The sequence below is a fragment of the Zootoca vivipara genome, chromosome Z1 (assembly GCF_965207765.1).
Source record: "Zootoca vivipara chromosome Z1, rZooViv2.hap1.1, whole genome shotgun sequence".
Lineage (NCBI taxonomy): Eukaryota > Metazoa > Chordata > Lepidosauria > Squamata > Lacertidae > Zootoca > Zootoca vivipara.
Genome location: NC_142583.1, coordinates 46,700,977 through 46,709,734, shown reverse-complemented (window position 1 = coordinate 46,709,734; position 8,758 = coordinate 46,700,977). Strand labels below are relative to the sequence as shown.

General features: G+C 43.6%; 1 protein-coding gene across 20 annotated transcripts in view; it reads left to right on the top strand.

The window, feature by feature from the left end:
- Positions 1 to 2,179: 2,179 nt before the first annotated feature.
- Positions 2,180 to 8,758, top strand: part of BLTP1 (bridge-like lipid transfer protein family member 1) — a 118,226-nt gene continuing 111,647 nt past the window's right edge. For 19 of the 20 annotated variants that reach the window (XM_088660370.1, XM_035114177.3, XM_088660368.1 and 16 more), the window contains exon 1: positions 2,180 to 2,320. The gene's annotated coding sequence lies outside the window, so the exon portion shown is untranslated. The remainder of the gene's footprint in view (positions 2,321 to 8,758) is intronic. The other variant, XM_035114174.3, reaches the window with a different exon arrangement.

The following is an 8,758-nucleotide window of genomic DNA, read 5'->3' as shown; positions in this document are numbered from 1 at the left end:
TTCCTGTGTTGCAGTGATAGTAAGGCAGAGTGGGACACGGGTCGTCACAGTTGTCTCTGTCTTATGGCAGCCCTGCACTATAGTCCACTGCTACTAAGCGTATGTACATTCTGCGAGATAATGTACATTGCAGTGAGAGATACAGACACCTTTCCAGTGTGCTGTACACATGATATCATCCCCATGTTGTCCCTGTCCCATATTATTTGTCCATCTAAAGTGCATTCTACTAGAACAGTTACAATCCTTTTGGTGCCCAGAATGAACTTCTCAAGTTCTTGCTGGCCACATGTATATGCAGAGAGTGCTTTCTCAGGTCAAGTCCTTTTGTGGCAGGCCTGTTGACATTGCAGGGCTATGTTTAACTTGTCTATGAATGAAATAGGAAGCAGTACAGCAACACAGCAACCTCTGTATACCAATACGGTACATAACACCAGTGTGCACTAATCTGAAAACACACCCATCTGTGTGTACAGATAGTAGCTGCCACAATAAGGTGCGTACAATTGCAAACTGCTATGTACAAAAGGGCATTGTGAAATGCCCCCTGTGTGTTTCAAAGGCTATATGTGTACACAGCCTAAGTTATAGGTTATCTTGAGGCAAATAGAATACTGAATGAACTTGCAGCATAACCCAGCATCCTGGGAGCCTGCAGTGGTTGACCCCAGCAGTGGCTTTTGGGGAGGAGGGTGATTAGCATTTTCCCTGTGTTGTGCAACCATTATTAAACCCTTATTAAAATAACCTATCTGCTTTCACATGTGAGAGGAACACAGGGATACTCCCATGCCCTCCAACATTTATTCGATGGAAATAGGGGTGTCCCATTTCCAGTCAGTCAAAACCTTTATTGCGTTAGCATACAGCCATAGCAAAATAAAAACAATACAAAATGCCAGAGACAAGCAACAAAGCATAATTCAAGGTGATATTGCTGGTGTAATAACATTTAAATTACCCTAAGACAATAATGCAAAGATTTAGGTGCCATCACCAAAAATCTAATATGCAGATATATGTAAAGCATAAAATAGCCCAAAATAGGCTTGGCGCATTCAATTAAAAATGAAATAGAGAGAATTAAAACAGGTCCAGGTCTAGGACACACTACCCTGTCAGGGTAGCCCTGAGTTTCAGAGCCTGCACTATGAAGATTGCCACCCCACATGAAATTAGGGGATTTGCCATTTGTCCCATTTCATAATAATAATTTTTCTATTTATGCCCCACACATCTTATTGGGTTGCCCCTGCCACTCTGGGCAGCTTCCAACTTATATAAAAATATAATAAAACATTTTTTTTTTAAAAAACTTCCCTATATAGGATTGCCTTCAGATGGCTCGAGGGTCAGATAACTCCATACCCTCCAACATTTCTCCAATGAAAATAGGGACGTCCTAGGGAAAAACGGGACATTCCAGGATCATATCAGAAACTGGGATGTCCCGGGAAAATAGGGACACTTGGAGGGTCTGGACTCCCATAGGTGAGAAAGCAGTTTTGATGGTGAAAATGGCCAGTAGAAAAGGGGTTGATCACATCCTCCCGCCCTACCTCTGCAAAATCAGTTTTGAACGTCCCTAGTTTTCACTTTTCTTTCTTAAAAGAAGAGTTTAGTGAGAGTCTTATTGGTTGTTACATAGCGTGTTGATTAAATTGTTGCATCCACAGTCAGGCAATACCTTTATTTGGACCGAAAAATGTCACAAAATAGCGAGCAAGCTTTTGAGTTATCCCGCTCTCTTTGTCAGGCTGGATGTTAAGCAGTGATTAAGAGTTCTTGAAAAATTGCCCCCCCCCGCTTTTATTACCCGTATTAATTAGCAAGGCTTCTTTAGCAGCCCCAAATAACCTCCTCCCAACCCCCAATCAAATTGCCTTGTGCTCCTAGTGACGTCCGCGCGGATTGCGCTTTCTGCCGGCGGCGAAAGCGCAGCGTGAAAATTTCCTAAGCGTACCCCGAAGCCGAGCGGCGCGCGCAGGTCTCCCTTTTTATATACATCTAGATACGCGCTTCGCTCCCTAGCTCCGCAACCAGGGCCTCCGCGCCCCCCCCCCACTTCAAGGCTTTCGCGTTCCTCATTGGCTAACAGCCTCATTTTCGCCAACCCCCTTCTTCCGGCTGCGGCCCGCTTCTATTGGTCGGCGGGCACCGCCTGCGCCTCATGATTGGCAGGATCGGCCCTGAGGGAAGGGCTTGGGTGGAGCCCACCGGTGTTTTGCGGCGGAGGTGGAGGCGGCGCCGGTTTCCGGGTTCTTCGGGCAGGAGCGGCGAAGGGGTTTTTGGATGTAGGTGGTACCTGGACCATGGGGTAAGTGCAGAGAAGGGGCTGCCGTGCCCTCGAGCCGCGGGTCGGCTCCCCCCGCACAGCAGGTAGCTATGGGCCCGACGGTGGGGCGCCGGGGAGGAAGAGGGGCGCTGACGGAGGGGCTCCAGCCAGGCCTTCCCTGGCAGGCGAGGCTTTGCGTGGAGCAACGGGGAAGCTCCGGCGGAGGCGGCGCCTCGGGGTCGCCGTGCGTTTCTGTCAGCAACCGGGGGAAGGGGCTCTGTTAGGCTCTTCGCCTGTTCGCCCGCCTCGAAGCACCCGGCTCGTAACTTTCGGGGTCGCAGAGACTTGGCCCTGAATAACGGCGCGTAAGCTCTCCGCGCGCTCTTATCCCGGGCTTGATTCAGACGCAACGCTTCTCGCAGGTTTGCTTGCACGTGGGAGTTTGAGACTCCCCCGTTGCGCGTGTTTAGAACGGCGCCCCCAGCTGTGGAGTTCTGTGTCTATTGAAGTAAATCACGGCCTGTTCAGTAGGGTTGTGGCTTTATAACAGCACATATAAACTGAAGCCGTCAAAAAGGTAGCAGTTCCAACCTGGATTATTAAGGTTTAAAATAAACCCCTTTCTTCTAGCCCTCTGATAAGCACCCTGATTGTCAATAGAGCAGAGCAATTTAAGCCATCTGTAGTATGTAGGCACACTAGCTCTGAAATGGGGTTTGATCTCTCTCCTTAAGTATGGAATAGTTGTGGGTTGTTAATTATTACTCTCAGGGTCAAAGTTGTGCTTACAGTAAAACAAAAGTAAAAGTACCTTGTTTATAATCTGAGAATTGTTGACTCTGTGTACAAGTGTGTATACAAGGTGCACCTTAACCTACTATGAACTTAGTTCGTTCCTGCCTTCAGTTAGTGCCCCTACTTCTCTGCTTTTATTCTAGGTACCTACCTACACTTTACTTAAAGTTGTTGTTGTTTAGTCGTTTAGTTGTGTCTGACTCTACGTGACCCCATGGACCAGAGCACGCCAGGCTCTTAAAGTACTGTATGTTTATTCTCAATTGTTATGCAATGTAGCTGCATGGCCCTCAATCAAATAAAAAGTTGTATTGAAGGTAAAAGTGATTTCATGAAAGAAATTATTTATTAAAATTGGGTAAATGTTTCATACTAAACGTGTGACAGCAGCCACACCCTGGGAAACCCAGTATGTTTCTGAGCACAACTCAGAATGGCCTTGGCCCAGTATACCTGAAGGAGTGTCTCCATCTGCATCTAGTTACAGGTAGGTAGCCATGTTGGTCTGCTGTAGTCAAAATAAAATAGAAAAATTCCTTCCAGTAGCACCTTAGAGTTTGTCATTGGTATGAGCTTTTGTGTGCATGCACACTTCTTCAGATACACTGAAACAAGTCACCGGACCCTTATATATAGTGAGAGGGTGGAGAGGGGTATTACTCAGAAGGGTGATTGGCTGATAGGTGTGGTAAACCTGTTGATGACTGTTAATGACTGCAAACACAGCCAAATGGGTGGGATATAAATAATAAAATAAAATAAAATAATAATAATAATAATAATACACTGCTTCAACTGGCTGGCTGGCTAAAGTTGTGAGTGTGGCTGATGGGTCTCAAACCCTCAGGGAATTAGGGACTTCCCCTGTATGTGAAGATAGCCTCTGGCAGATTAAGTGGATGAGACTAAGTGGGTCCAATAGTCAAGAAGGCAGTTTCTTCAAGTGCTGTAGTGGGAAGTGAGGGGCACATGGGTCTTGTCAACTTGGGAAGGTAGCCCGCCTAAGAGATGGAAAACTCTGTTCCTAAACCTCTGCTGCCTTGCAGGATATATTCGGGATAGGAAAAGTCTAAGGAGTAAACCCTACATAACTCAGGAGGGGAGTCCTTAGGATGGTTGTATAGCACTTTGTACATTTCTTTTTGGCAATTCCTGCAGCCCAAGCTGGTGCCAAACATATTGCTCTGCTTTCCTTTGGACCATATCAGTGAGGCCGAGGGGGTGTCTTGTCATCTGGGCAGCCCTGGACCTCCATACACACTGTGGTGCTGCAAATGCAGTGGTTTGACTTCACTCCTGGGAGTTGCACTCCATTGTCTTTCGAGACAGATGGATGCCGCCAGCAACAAAAAACATGGACATATTCCTTGATCGCTTCCCACCCAGAACGATGGGCAATTTTTGCAACTGCAGGTTAGTCCAGTTAATTTTACTTCTTGGTGTTCCAGTCTTTCCTTTGCCCAGTCAGGTTTAGGAGATGAGACCCTGCCTTTTTGGATTACCCTTTTCCTTGTCAGCTATGACTATAGTAGAGAATCCTGCTTCCACAGTTGGAGGTAATATAGTTGCTGTAAACCATGGGAGGTGGGAGTGCTGTCATGCTCAGGTCCTGCTTCTCACCTTCCCATAGACATTATTATTATTATTATTATTAATTTTTATATATGCCACCCGCTTGTCTGGGTTGTCCCAACCACTTTGGTTGGCTTCCAGAAAATAAAAAAATAAAAACACAGCAAAACACCAAGCATTAAAAACCTCCTTATACTGGACTCTTCAGATGTCTTCAAAAAGTCAGATAGTTGTTTATTTCCTTAACATCTGATGAGAGGATGGGCATAACTACAGTACTGAGAAGCCCTCTGGCTGATTCCCTGTAACTTCACTTCTCTCAATGAGGGAACCACCAGAAGGTCCTTTGAGCTGGATCTCCATGTCTGGGCTGAATGATGGGGGTGGAGACGCTCCTTCAGGTATACAGGGTCAAAGCCATTTAGGGCTTTAAAGGTCAGCATCAACACTTTGAATTGTGCTCAGAAACATTTGTTGTTGTTGTTTAGTCGTTTAGTCATGTCCGACTCTTCGTGACCCCATGGACCAGAACACGCCAGGCACTCCTGTCTTCCACTGTCTCTCGCAGTTTGGTCAAACTCATGTTGGTAGCTTCGAGAACACTGTCCAACCATCTCATCCTCTATCGTCCCCTTCTCCTTGTGCCCTCAATCTTTCCCAACATCAGGGTATTTTCCAGGGAGTCTTCTCTTCTCATGAAGTGGCCAGAGTATTGGAGCCTCAGCTTCAGGATCTGTCCTTCCAGTAAGCACTCAGGGCTGATTTCTTTACTCACAAAAATACTAGGAGCCAATGTAGATCTTTCAGGACCAGTGGTAATATTGTCCTAGCAGCCTTTTCCAGTCACCAATCTGGCAGTTGCATTATGGATTAGTTGTGGTTTCCGAGTCACCTTCCAAGGTAGCTCCATGTAGAGCACATTGCAGTAGTCCAAGCGGGAGATAACCACAGCATGTACCACTTTGGCGAGACAGTTAGTGGACAGGTAGGGTCTCAGTCAACATAACAGATGGAACTAGTAGACAGCTACCCTGGACACAAAATTGTCCTGTGCCTCCATGGACAGCTGTGAGTCCAGGCTGACCAGTGTGAAAATAGGACATTAAACTACCGGTAGATGGATTTTTGGCATGATCTAGCAGGCTCTTCTTGGGATCTTGTGACTCTCATATGTTAACAGAAAAGGACTTGGGTGCTGCTGTGGTCTAAACCATTGAGCCTCTTGGGCTTGCTGATCGGAAGGTCGGCAGTTCAAATCCGCATGACAGGATGAGCTCTCGTTGCTCTGTCCCAGCTTCTGCCAACCTAGCAGTAGAAAAGCAGACCAGTGCAAGTAGTTTAAATAGGTACCTCTGCAGCGGGAAGGAAAATGGCGTTTCCGTGAGCTCTGGCACTCGTCACGGTCCTCTTTGTGCCAGTAGCGGTTTAGTCATGCAGGCCACATGACCCAGAAAGCTCTCTGTGGACAAATCCCGGCTCCCTTGACCTGAAGTCAGATAAGCGTCATACCCCATAGTTGCCTTTGACTGGACTTGACTGTCCAGGGCTCCTTTACCTTATGTTAATAGAAAAGGAGAATGAGTGTTGCATAAGGTCTTCCCACTCTGAAAAGAACACAGTGTTCAATGCATCATGTTTTCTTAGATCATGATTTCTTAGGGAGCCATGCATCATGTTTTCTTAGTTCTTTGATGTTAAGTGAGGTTTATTCTCTTAATATGTGTCTATGGTTGCAGTATTGATGATCACAGCTGAAATCCTGTGTACATTTATTTTGCATGTAAAGGGATTTAATTCTGTGTACCTATGCAATATGATTGCACTGGTAGGCACACTTGTGACACGCTAACATACAGTTTGAAAAGTGAAGCACAATGTCATAATAAAGCTGACAGTCAGTGAAATCTGATGGAGATGATCTGGGCTGGTTTTTTTTAACTAAAAGAAAGAAAACTAGCTTTTAGTTGTTCACAATTCTAAGCTATTGTTGAGGATTAGAGTGTACTCATGCAGTGTCTCAAGTTGGGAAAACCCTCTGATCACTTAAGGATTCACTCACATAGTTTTAATAGAAAACATGTTGATTTTAAGTTTAGCTCCATCATTCGGTGCTTCAGATGGCAGTCACTCAATGAACTAGTTGGCACTGAGCAATGAACTATGTTTGGAAGATGTTTATAGTGGTGCTGATGTTGTAACAATTTGTGCACGGGCAGGGAAAGAAGACTAATAATAGTCTTTCTTGCAATACAGTACCGTGTTTCTCATATTATAAGACACGTCTTATATTTATTTTTTCCTCAAAAAAAACACACTATGGCTTATTTTCAAGGGATGTCTTATTTTTTTCCTCCTCCTCCTGCCGCAGCCGGCATTGCTACTGCGCCTATCACTATGTCTTATTTTCGGGGTATGGCTTATATTCCTTGAATGCTTAAAAATCCTGTATGGCTTATTTTATGGGTATGTCTTAAAATATGAGAAACAGGGTATTGTTTAAAAGGGCAGGGTAACATGAGAAGAATGCTGTGTTAAATATACCGTGTTTCTCATATTATAAGACACGTCTTATATTTATTTTTTCCTCAAAAAAACACACTATGGCTTATTTTCAAGGGATGTCTTATTTTTTTCCTCCTCCTCCTGCCGCAGCCGGCATTGCTACTGCGCCTATCACTATGTCTTATTTTCGGGGTATGGCTTATATTCCTTGAATGCTTAAAAATCCTGTATGGCTTATTTTATGGGTATGTCTTAAAATATGAGAAACAGGGTATTGTTTAAAAGGGCAGGGTAACATGAGAAGAATGCTGTGTTAAATATACCGTGTTTCTCATATTATAAGACATGTCTTATATTTATTTTTTTCCTCAAAAAAACACACTATGGCTTATTTTCAAGGGATGTCTTATTTTTTTCCTCCTCCTCCTGCCGCGGCCGGCATTGCTGCTGCGCCTATCACTATGTCTTATTTTCGGGGTATGGCTTATATTCCTTGAATGCTTAAAAATCCTGCTATGGCTTATTTTATGGGTATGTCTTAAAATATGAGAAACAGGGTATCTAGAGCATATTTTAAAGTCTGGCAGCCAGTTCAGGTAGTAAACATAAAGTCATCTCTAAGTTGTTTAACAACATAGTGGCATAGGCTTTTAAGAACTGAAACTGTTCAGCAAATGTTTTATTCCCATGGAAGTTACTAATGATGAGCTTTGAGTTAGCATATCAATCCAAAAAGATTGGTTATAAACAATGGTCCAAGAAGACTTATATGCTTCAGTAAGGCTGCAATCCTATACAGACATATCTGGAAGTAATTCCCTTTTGATTTTGATGGAGTTTACTTTCAAAGTGATTAATATGAATAGCAATTTCCTGTTACTGTTGCTATTTAGCACAGCACCAATAAGTTTATTTTGTGAGGCCAACATTTCTTAATTCCTTCAACGCTTTCAACAAAGTATATGAGCAAAGTAATCTAGTGTACTGTATCTTTTGGTTTAATAAAGTCACCAGCTATCCATCCACTTGTAATCTTTGGCACAGCATACACAAGTTCTCTTGGTTCCATAAGGTTAATAGGAAACAAACCCACGTCAAGGCTGCAATCTTAATTATTGTTTATACGAAACAAAGTATTATTGAACTGAGTGGAAACTTTGTTATAAGTAAATAAGCATAGAATGGTGCTTCTTGAATGCTCGTCATAAATCTGCTTTCTTGCAAATGCATGCATGCATGCATACCGTAAGTGTTGACTATCAGTTTTGGGGATCAGTCAGACAACTGTCTTTTGGCTTTTCTGGAATCTTGATGTCAATGTTGTTCTTGCTTTTGATCTCTTTATCTTCTGTTTGAGAGATGAAGCATCTGTCTGTTTGTCTTTGGTGTGGTTGGGGAACTCTAATATTGTGTTCTTGTCTTTATGATGGTTACTGTGATGAGTGCCCCCTTTAAAAACGTTCCCTTGAGCAGAATATTAAAATGGGAAGTTAGTGGATTATGGAGGGGAGTCTTCACTTAATTTATTGTTTTAATTTTTACCAAGGCTCTCAAGGCCTTTTGCAATTTTGTGTGTGTAGCGGGGAAAGATAGAAAAGATAGGATAATGAA